The 7,772-nt window shown below is 44.8% G+C and overlaps 1 non-coding gene across 1 annotated transcript; it reads left to right on the top strand.

Moving 5' to 3' along the window:
* Positions 1-828: 828 nt before the first annotated feature.
* On the top strand, positions 829-934 carry LOC118154249 (U6 spliceosomal RNA). Its single transcript, XR_004744135.1, has one exon. It is a non-coding gene; the product is annotated as a U6 spliceosomal RNA (small nuclear RNA).
* Positions 935-7,772: the final 6,838 nt, after the last annotated feature.

Raw genomic sequence — 7,772 nt, 5'->3', positions numbered from 1 at the left:
TTAGCTGGGCATGGTGGTGTGCGCCTGTAGTACCTGCTACATGGGAGGGTGAGGCAGGAGAATTGCTTGAACCTGGAAGGCCGAGGTTGCAGTCAGCCAAGATCGTGCCACTGCACTCAAGCCTGGCGACAGAGTGAGACTCAGTCTCAAAAAAAAAAAAAAAACAAAAGGTTAGCTGAGTATGGTGGTGGATGCCCGTAATCCCAGCTATTTGGGAGGCTGAGGCAGGAGAATTGCTTGAACCCAGGAGGCAAAGGTTGCAGTGAGCAGAGGTCGTGCCATTGCACTTTAGCCTGGGCATCGAGAGCGAAACTCCATCTCAAAAAAAAGTGAGTAAGAGACTGGGAAGTTTTTCCTGGGCTCCCCACTTAAGAGTGGAGGATGCGGATTCAAGGCTTTTAGAGAAAACATTGTTTCCCCCCATGGCTTTTCTAGAGTTTTGCATGTTCTTATTATTCAGAAAGAGCCATTCCATTTCCCTTGGAATGTCAGTGGAATCTATTTAGATGTGATACTTCCCTGACCTCTGTCTGCTAGACCGAACAGGGAAGAACCTGGTGTGGTGAACAAGGAAAAAAGAAAGATCATGCGGAAGAGTTATGATCCAGAGAAAAATACACCCCAGGGCAGGTCCCTAAATCCACATTTTTGGGAATGTAGTCAACTGCAAAGGCAACTCAGGGAGCCACATGGGCTTCCCGGCATCAAGGATAGACCGCTGAAGCAGAGATTGGGATTGTGGCTTCAATGCTTAACCCAACCAAGTAGAGGCTTAAACTACTGATTATTTAGTACCTCAGTTAAGATTAATCTAAAAACTTTGCTCATGTACTCACTTTGGCAGCACTTATACTAAAATTGGAATGATACAGAGAAGATTAGCATGGCCTCTGTGCATGGATAACAGAAATCTTGTGAAGCATTTAATATTTTAAAAAACAAAAATATAAAAATAAAGTTTAAAAGTTGGGTCAGGATAGATGTGTACATTTGTGACTTTCATAAGTAAAAGCATCCATATATGTGAATGTATTTAGCAAGCATGGATCATACAATGCTTTTTACTATTTTGTTTTATTTTGTTTTTTGAGAGAAAGTCTCACACTGTTGCCCAGGCTGGAGTGCAGTATTGCAATCTCAGCTCACTGAAACCTCTGCCTCCTGGATTCAAGCGATTCTCCTGCCTCAGCCTCCGGAGTAGCTGGGATTACAGGTTTTTTTGGTTTTGTTTTTTTTGTTTGTTTGTTTTTTTTTTTTTTAGTAGAGATGGGATTTCGCCATGTTGACCAGGCTGGTCTCGAACTCCTGACCTCAGGTGATCTGCCTACCTTGGCCTTCCAATATGCTGGGATTACAGGCATGAGCCACTGTGCCCAGCCCTTTTTACTGTTTTGTAAACTGTGTTTTTGTGCTCACTTAACAGTATATCATATACATCTCTATAAATCATGTTTATTTTATCATTTTGTCATCTAGTAACATCAGAGTTTTAAAATGGTTTATTTTGTCATCTAGTGAATGCACAGTCTTAAAAGATATTTCATTAATTTTCTATTGTGAGACATTTGTTTCAAATTTTTCACTATAAAGCACAGTGCAGGACAGAATTGCTATCTTTTCCCACTGGCCTGAGGTATTGCTGCTGTCACATCCTAGTTCCCACACCTACAGGGGTTCGTTCTGGACTCTGCTCGTTGCATTTGTCCTTCAAGCTATTTACACACCATTCCCATGTTGTTTTAGTTATTATAACTTTGTTGTGTTTTTCCCTGCCTATCCAAGCCTCTGATTTCTATTTTTAAAGGCCTAGGCTATTCTCTTACATTCCTCCAGGTGCATTTTTTTCTTCAGTTTGAAAAACTCCATGAAGTATCCCAAAACCTCTTCATGGAATTGCTCTGCATTTATAAGTTACCTTGTGTAGAACTGACCTACTGTGTCTCTGTTTATTCACGTCTTCCTTGGTGGCCTTCTGGACAGTTTCACAGCTCTTTTTTGTATTGAAAGCCTACATTTTCTAAATGATTACCCCTAGTATATAAGAATGCTTTTGAATTTTTGAATGTTACTTTTTTATCCTCTCCATTTTTTTCCATTGGAATGTTTATCTTTTTCTTAGTAGTTTGGGTATTAATTACACTTTCTCAGGCTCTGAAGAAGCAAGTTATGTGGTGATGGGGTAGATGACTGCCTGCCTCATACCCAGGTATGATGATTGCACTATGATCTTCAACCAATCCCACCACCTTTCCACTCCAAAGTTTCCTTGTCAATAAGATGATACATTTCTCCATTAGTCTCTCAGAGAAGTAGCAAAGATCAAGTCAGCAAGTATCTTCTAAACCCACATTGCCCGACATGGTAGCTACTAATGCTAAGTGACTAAATTTAATGAAAATTAAACAAAATTTAGAATTCCATTTTTACCTAAGGTCCCATTGGTCCCCTTCCAAGTGCTCATAGCCACACATGGCTAGTGGCTGTATTTTGGACAAGAAAGAATGAGGATACTTTCATCATTGTAGGAAGTATGGTTGGATGGTCCTGTTTTCAACATATAGCCAGGTGAAAGTACAAGTTAGGTTATGATTGCTGCTGCTAGAGGTTGGAATTCTCTTATTACACATGAGAGGCACTCATCACATGGCCCCACACTCCAGCATCCATGGGGGCTGCTTAAGCACTCACAAAAGCACTCATATTTCATCACTTCATCTAAAGTTGTCACAAAGCAAAGAAAACACAAATTAAACCCTTGAAAAATAGGAGCAAGGGTCAAATAATTGAGTACACTATTTTTCATAGATGTCATTATCTAGACCACAAATGGCTTCATGAACCTTCCAATTATAACAGCAAAAGAAAAGTACTATTTTCTATGAAGTTGCTAATTCAGATTAGCCATTTACAAAAAGGCATGTTATCTTCTGGACTCTAACATCCTTTATTCATGGTCTGCAATATAGGACTTGGGGCTGTGAGCAGGATGGAGCAAAGGGTAGCCACAGGAGAGCAGCAGCAGCCTAAATCCTGCTCAGAGGGTGCCTGGATTTCTCTGGCATGAGGCAAGAAGAAGACACAGATGAACAACATGTGCTCCCCCCATCACAAGGACTTAATAAGGCAGCAACTGATAATAACAACAGCAGGAGCAATAATATCAACCATTTACTACATTCCAAGGCTCATGCCAAATGCCTTATATACCTTACTGCATTCACTCTTGCCAAAAGACCAATGAGATAGGTATTTGATATTATTCAAATTTTACAGATGCAGAGACTATGTTCACAGACATTGAATAACTTATTTGAGGTCACTTGGGAAAGAGTTCAGAGTCACAGATTGAACTAAGTGTGCATGACTTGAGAACCTATGTTTCTCATTGTCATATTTCTTGTCTCTGATCAGGATGGTCCTGAATGGGGAAAATGCTTCTACCTGCACAGGAATGTCTGGGCCCTTGTTCCATCCCCCATTCTTCCCAACGTTGGCTCCATCCTGAACTCCCAGGTGTGTGGATATCCCAGCCTGTACATCCAACTTCATCCACCTCCCCTTCCACCTCCCATGAATAGTCCCCATGCAGGCCCTGGAAGTGGGCTCAAGGCTATTTGGTCAAGGATCTCAAGTATCCAGAGTAGGGTCTAGTGGGGAAGAGGATGGTTCCTTGGTCCCAAGACTCCCCTGTGGGGAAGGGCACAGCCAGAGGAGGATCAAACAAGGGTCCTCTGAAGAACCATTGCTCAAAATTTGGTTCTGGGGACAGCAGCATCAGCATCACCTGGAAACTTGTTAGAAATGAAAATTTGGGGGCCCCACCCCAGACCTCCTGAGTCAGAAATTCTGGAATGAGAGCCAGCAATCTGTGTTTTATTAAGCTCTCCAAGTGATTCTGACGCCAAGTTTTAAGGTATATATAGCTTGGATATTTGACCTTCCAAACCTCATGTTAAAATTTGAACCCAGTGTTGGAGGTGGGGACGAGTGGGAAGTGTTTGGGTCATGGGGATGGTTTCCTCATGAGTGGCTTGGTGCAGTCTTGGTGAAAATAAGTAGTTCTCATTCTACAGAGCTGATTGCTGAAAAGAACCTGGCACCTCCCTCCTCCCTCTCTCTTGGTTCCTTTCTCACCATGATCTCAGCATGATCTCTGCACATGCTGGCTCCCCTTTCTCTTTCACCATAAGTAGAAGTAGCCTGAGTCCCTCCTCAGATGCAGGTGCTGGCACCATGATTTTTGTATAGTCTGCAAAACCACGAGCCAATAAACCTCTTTTCTTTCTAAATTACTTAGCCTCAGACATTCCTTCACAGCAATACAAATGGAGCAAGACAGCCTGAGAACCACTGCTCCAGAGCAGCCCTTTTTACACAATGTGGTCCAAGAGCCAGTGGCACCAGCATCACCTAAGATCTTGTGGGAAATGCAAGTTCTGGGCCTCCCCACAGACCTGCTGAATCAGAATTGATGAGGGCCCAGCCCAGCCATTTTTGTCTTAACATCCTCTCCACGTGATTATAAGCCATGCCCAAGCAGAAACACAGCAAACTGCAGAAATCATATGGAAGTTCAAAGCATAACGTTACCTAGATTTCAAGAAGCAAGTGGACTCAAGGTCATTTTAACAAGTAGACTTTCAAAGTCACTGATTATCATCTTCATGTTTGGAGACACTCAACCTCACAGCGTATTAAACGTAGCAATCGAAATATGCCCACATTGGACATAATTTATATATGATGATGTAACTATGCACTGTATTTTAGTGGACTCAGTGACTTCATGTTACCTTGGAAAAGATTTTGTTAATATTTTCTTTCTGAGTTTTGGAGAGTTTTTTTTTTTTTTATCTTAATTACTTTTGTAGGCTCTAGTGATGCTTGCAGGACCCTGGCACAGGTCTTTATCACCAAGGTCATCTTTCCAAACTGGGTTTAAATAGATAAGAGTGTGTGAAGGTCACTGGCTTGGCCAATGCTGGAGACAGGTTCCAGGATTGTGTCTGCTGTAACTTTAGAGGGAAAAAAGCAGGACATTGTAGCTGTTTGATTTCATAGTTATTCTTTGGACAGGGGTCCAGTACACTACAAACACTGGCTGAAATTGTCTAATCCATTTTGAGAACCTTACCAGGGAGGACTGCTTAAATCAAACAGGTCCACAGACAAATTAGTGTGAAAGGACAAGTGAATGTCAATTAAAACCAGCGATTGGCATTGCAGGATGGGATTTGGACTTCGGGGCTACACAGAAGAATCTCCATCCTTTGGGGTTGTAATCCATGGCAGCAAGTCCTCCTCATGGGCCTCAGTAAGATTCTCAGCAAAACAAATGACCTCATTAATTAAATGGGTTAGTACTCTCACCACGCTTTTCTTAATTGCTATTCTGACTTTCAGAAGAGGCGTTTTCAAGCCAAATTGAACACCCACAGCCTCCAGTGATCAATGCCACAATAAGCCCTGTGTGCTCTGAAAGCGATTGCGAAGACAACTGCATAAGATGTGCCCACAGCTTGCCTCCGTCTGCCGAGGCTCCCCACCTGGCCCAGTGCCTAAGTGCCCTACCCAGCTGCCTTTGTCCTCCAACCCAACTAGAAATCCAGGAGGTCCTCCATCATCATTGTCTCCCAACAGAAGGCATTTTATTTTAATTGGAAGCTATGCTCCATTTCCACTTTATTTATCGAATACGTATTATGTGAATGCCTTGGATTCTGTGCTAAGTACAACAGGTAATGGAATAAACATCACAGGTCAAGGTCACTGCTCCATGGGGCTTTTATTCTATATGGTGAGTTTCTTCTAGAACCTTGAGTGCTTTTGTGTGAGAAGATGTCCCTTTTCTGTTTTAGCTACTCAACATGTATCTGTGTTGCACCTCCACTGTCACCTCCACTTCCACCACCACCACCTCCATCTCCACCATCCCCTCTACCACCTCCATCTCCACCATCACCTCCACTTCCACCACCACCTTCATCTCCACCATCACCTCCACTTCCACCACCACCTCCATCTCCACCATCACCTCTACCACCTCCATCTCCACCATCACCTCCACTTCCACCACCACCTCCATCTCCACCATCACCTCCACTTCCACCACCACCTCCATCTCCACCATCACCTCCACTTCCACCACCACCTTCATCTCCACCATCACCTCCACTTCCACCACCACCTCCATCTCCACCATCATCTCCACTTCCACCACCACCTCCATCTCCACCATCACCTCCACTTCCACCACCACCACCTCCATCTCCACCATCACCTCTACCACCTCCATCTCCACCATCACCTCCACTTCCACCACCACCACCTCCATCTCCACCATCACCTCTACCACCTCCATCTCCACCATCACCTCCACTTCCACCACCACCTTCATCTCCACCATCACCTCCACTTCCACCACCGCCACCTCCATCTCCACCATCACCTCTACCACCTCCATCTCCACCATCACCTCCACTTCCACCACCACCTCCATCTCCACCATCACCTCCACTTCCACCACCACCTCCATCTCCACCATCACCTCCACTTCCACCACCACCTCCACTTCCACCACCGCCACCTCCATCTCCACCATCACCTCTACCACCTCCATCTCCACCATCACCTCCACTTCCACCACCACCTCCATCTCCACCATCACCTCCACTTCCACCACCACCTCCATCTCCACCATCACCTCCACTTCCACCACCACCTCCACTTCCACCACCGCCACCTCCATCTCCACCATCACCTCTACCACCTCCATCTCCACCATCACCTCCACTTCCACCACCACCTCCATCTCCACCATCACCTCCACTTCCACCACCACCTCCATCTCCACCATCACCTCCACTTCCACCACCACCTCCACTTCCACCACCGCCACCTCCATCTCCACCACCACCTCCACTTCCACCACCGCCACCTCCATCTCCACCACCACTTCCATCTCCACCATCACCTCCACTTCCACTACCACCTTCATTTTCATCATCAACCCTACTTCTACCACAATCACTACTACCTCTATCACCTCCATCACTTTTCTTGGCTTCTATATGTTCTTCAAGGCTCATCCTAACCATCAACCTTCATTTGTTTGTTTTATTTTGTTGTTGTTGTTGTTTTTTGAGACAGGGTTTCACACTCATTGTCCTGATTGGAGTTTAGTGGTGGGATCTCTGCTCACTGCAACCTTTGCCTCCTGGGTTCAAGTGATTGTACTGCCTCAACTTCCCAAGTAGCTAGGACTACAGGCATGTGCCACCATACCCAGCTAATTTTTGTATTTTTTGTAGAGTTGGGGTTTCACCATGTTGGCCAAGCTGGTTTCGAGCTTCTGAGCTCAACTGATCCATCCACCTTGACCTCCCTAAATGCTGAGACCAACCATTAACTTTTTGAGGAAGCCTCTCCCATCACCACCCTATGCCAATCTTCCTTTGTGTTTTCTTTCTTCCTTCCTTCCTTCCCTCCTTCCTTTCGCCCTTATTTATTTATTTATTTATTTATTTTTGACAAGGGCTTGCTCTGTCACCCAGGCTGGGCTATGGTGGTGCCATCTCGTCTCACTGCAGCCTCGACCTCCTGGGCTCAGACTATTCTCCCACCTCAGCCACACAAGTAGCTGGAACTACACATGTGCGCTACCATGTCTGGCTAACTTTTTTGGTTTTTGCTTGCTTGCTTGCTTGCTTGCTTGTAGGAAGGTTTCCCGTGTTGCCAAGCCTCTCCCTTGTATCCTTGATTGCACAGCACAG

Source organism: Callithrix jacchus, chromosome 5 (assembly GCF_049354715.1).
Source record: "Callithrix jacchus isolate 240 chromosome 5, calJac240_pri, whole genome shotgun sequence".
NCBI classification, from domain to species: domain Eukaryota; kingdom Metazoa; phylum Chordata; class Mammalia; order Primates; family Cebidae; genus Callithrix; species Callithrix jacchus.
The sequence above is the reverse complement of the archived record's forward strand: the minus strand, read 5'-3'. Positions and strand labels throughout refer to the sequence as shown.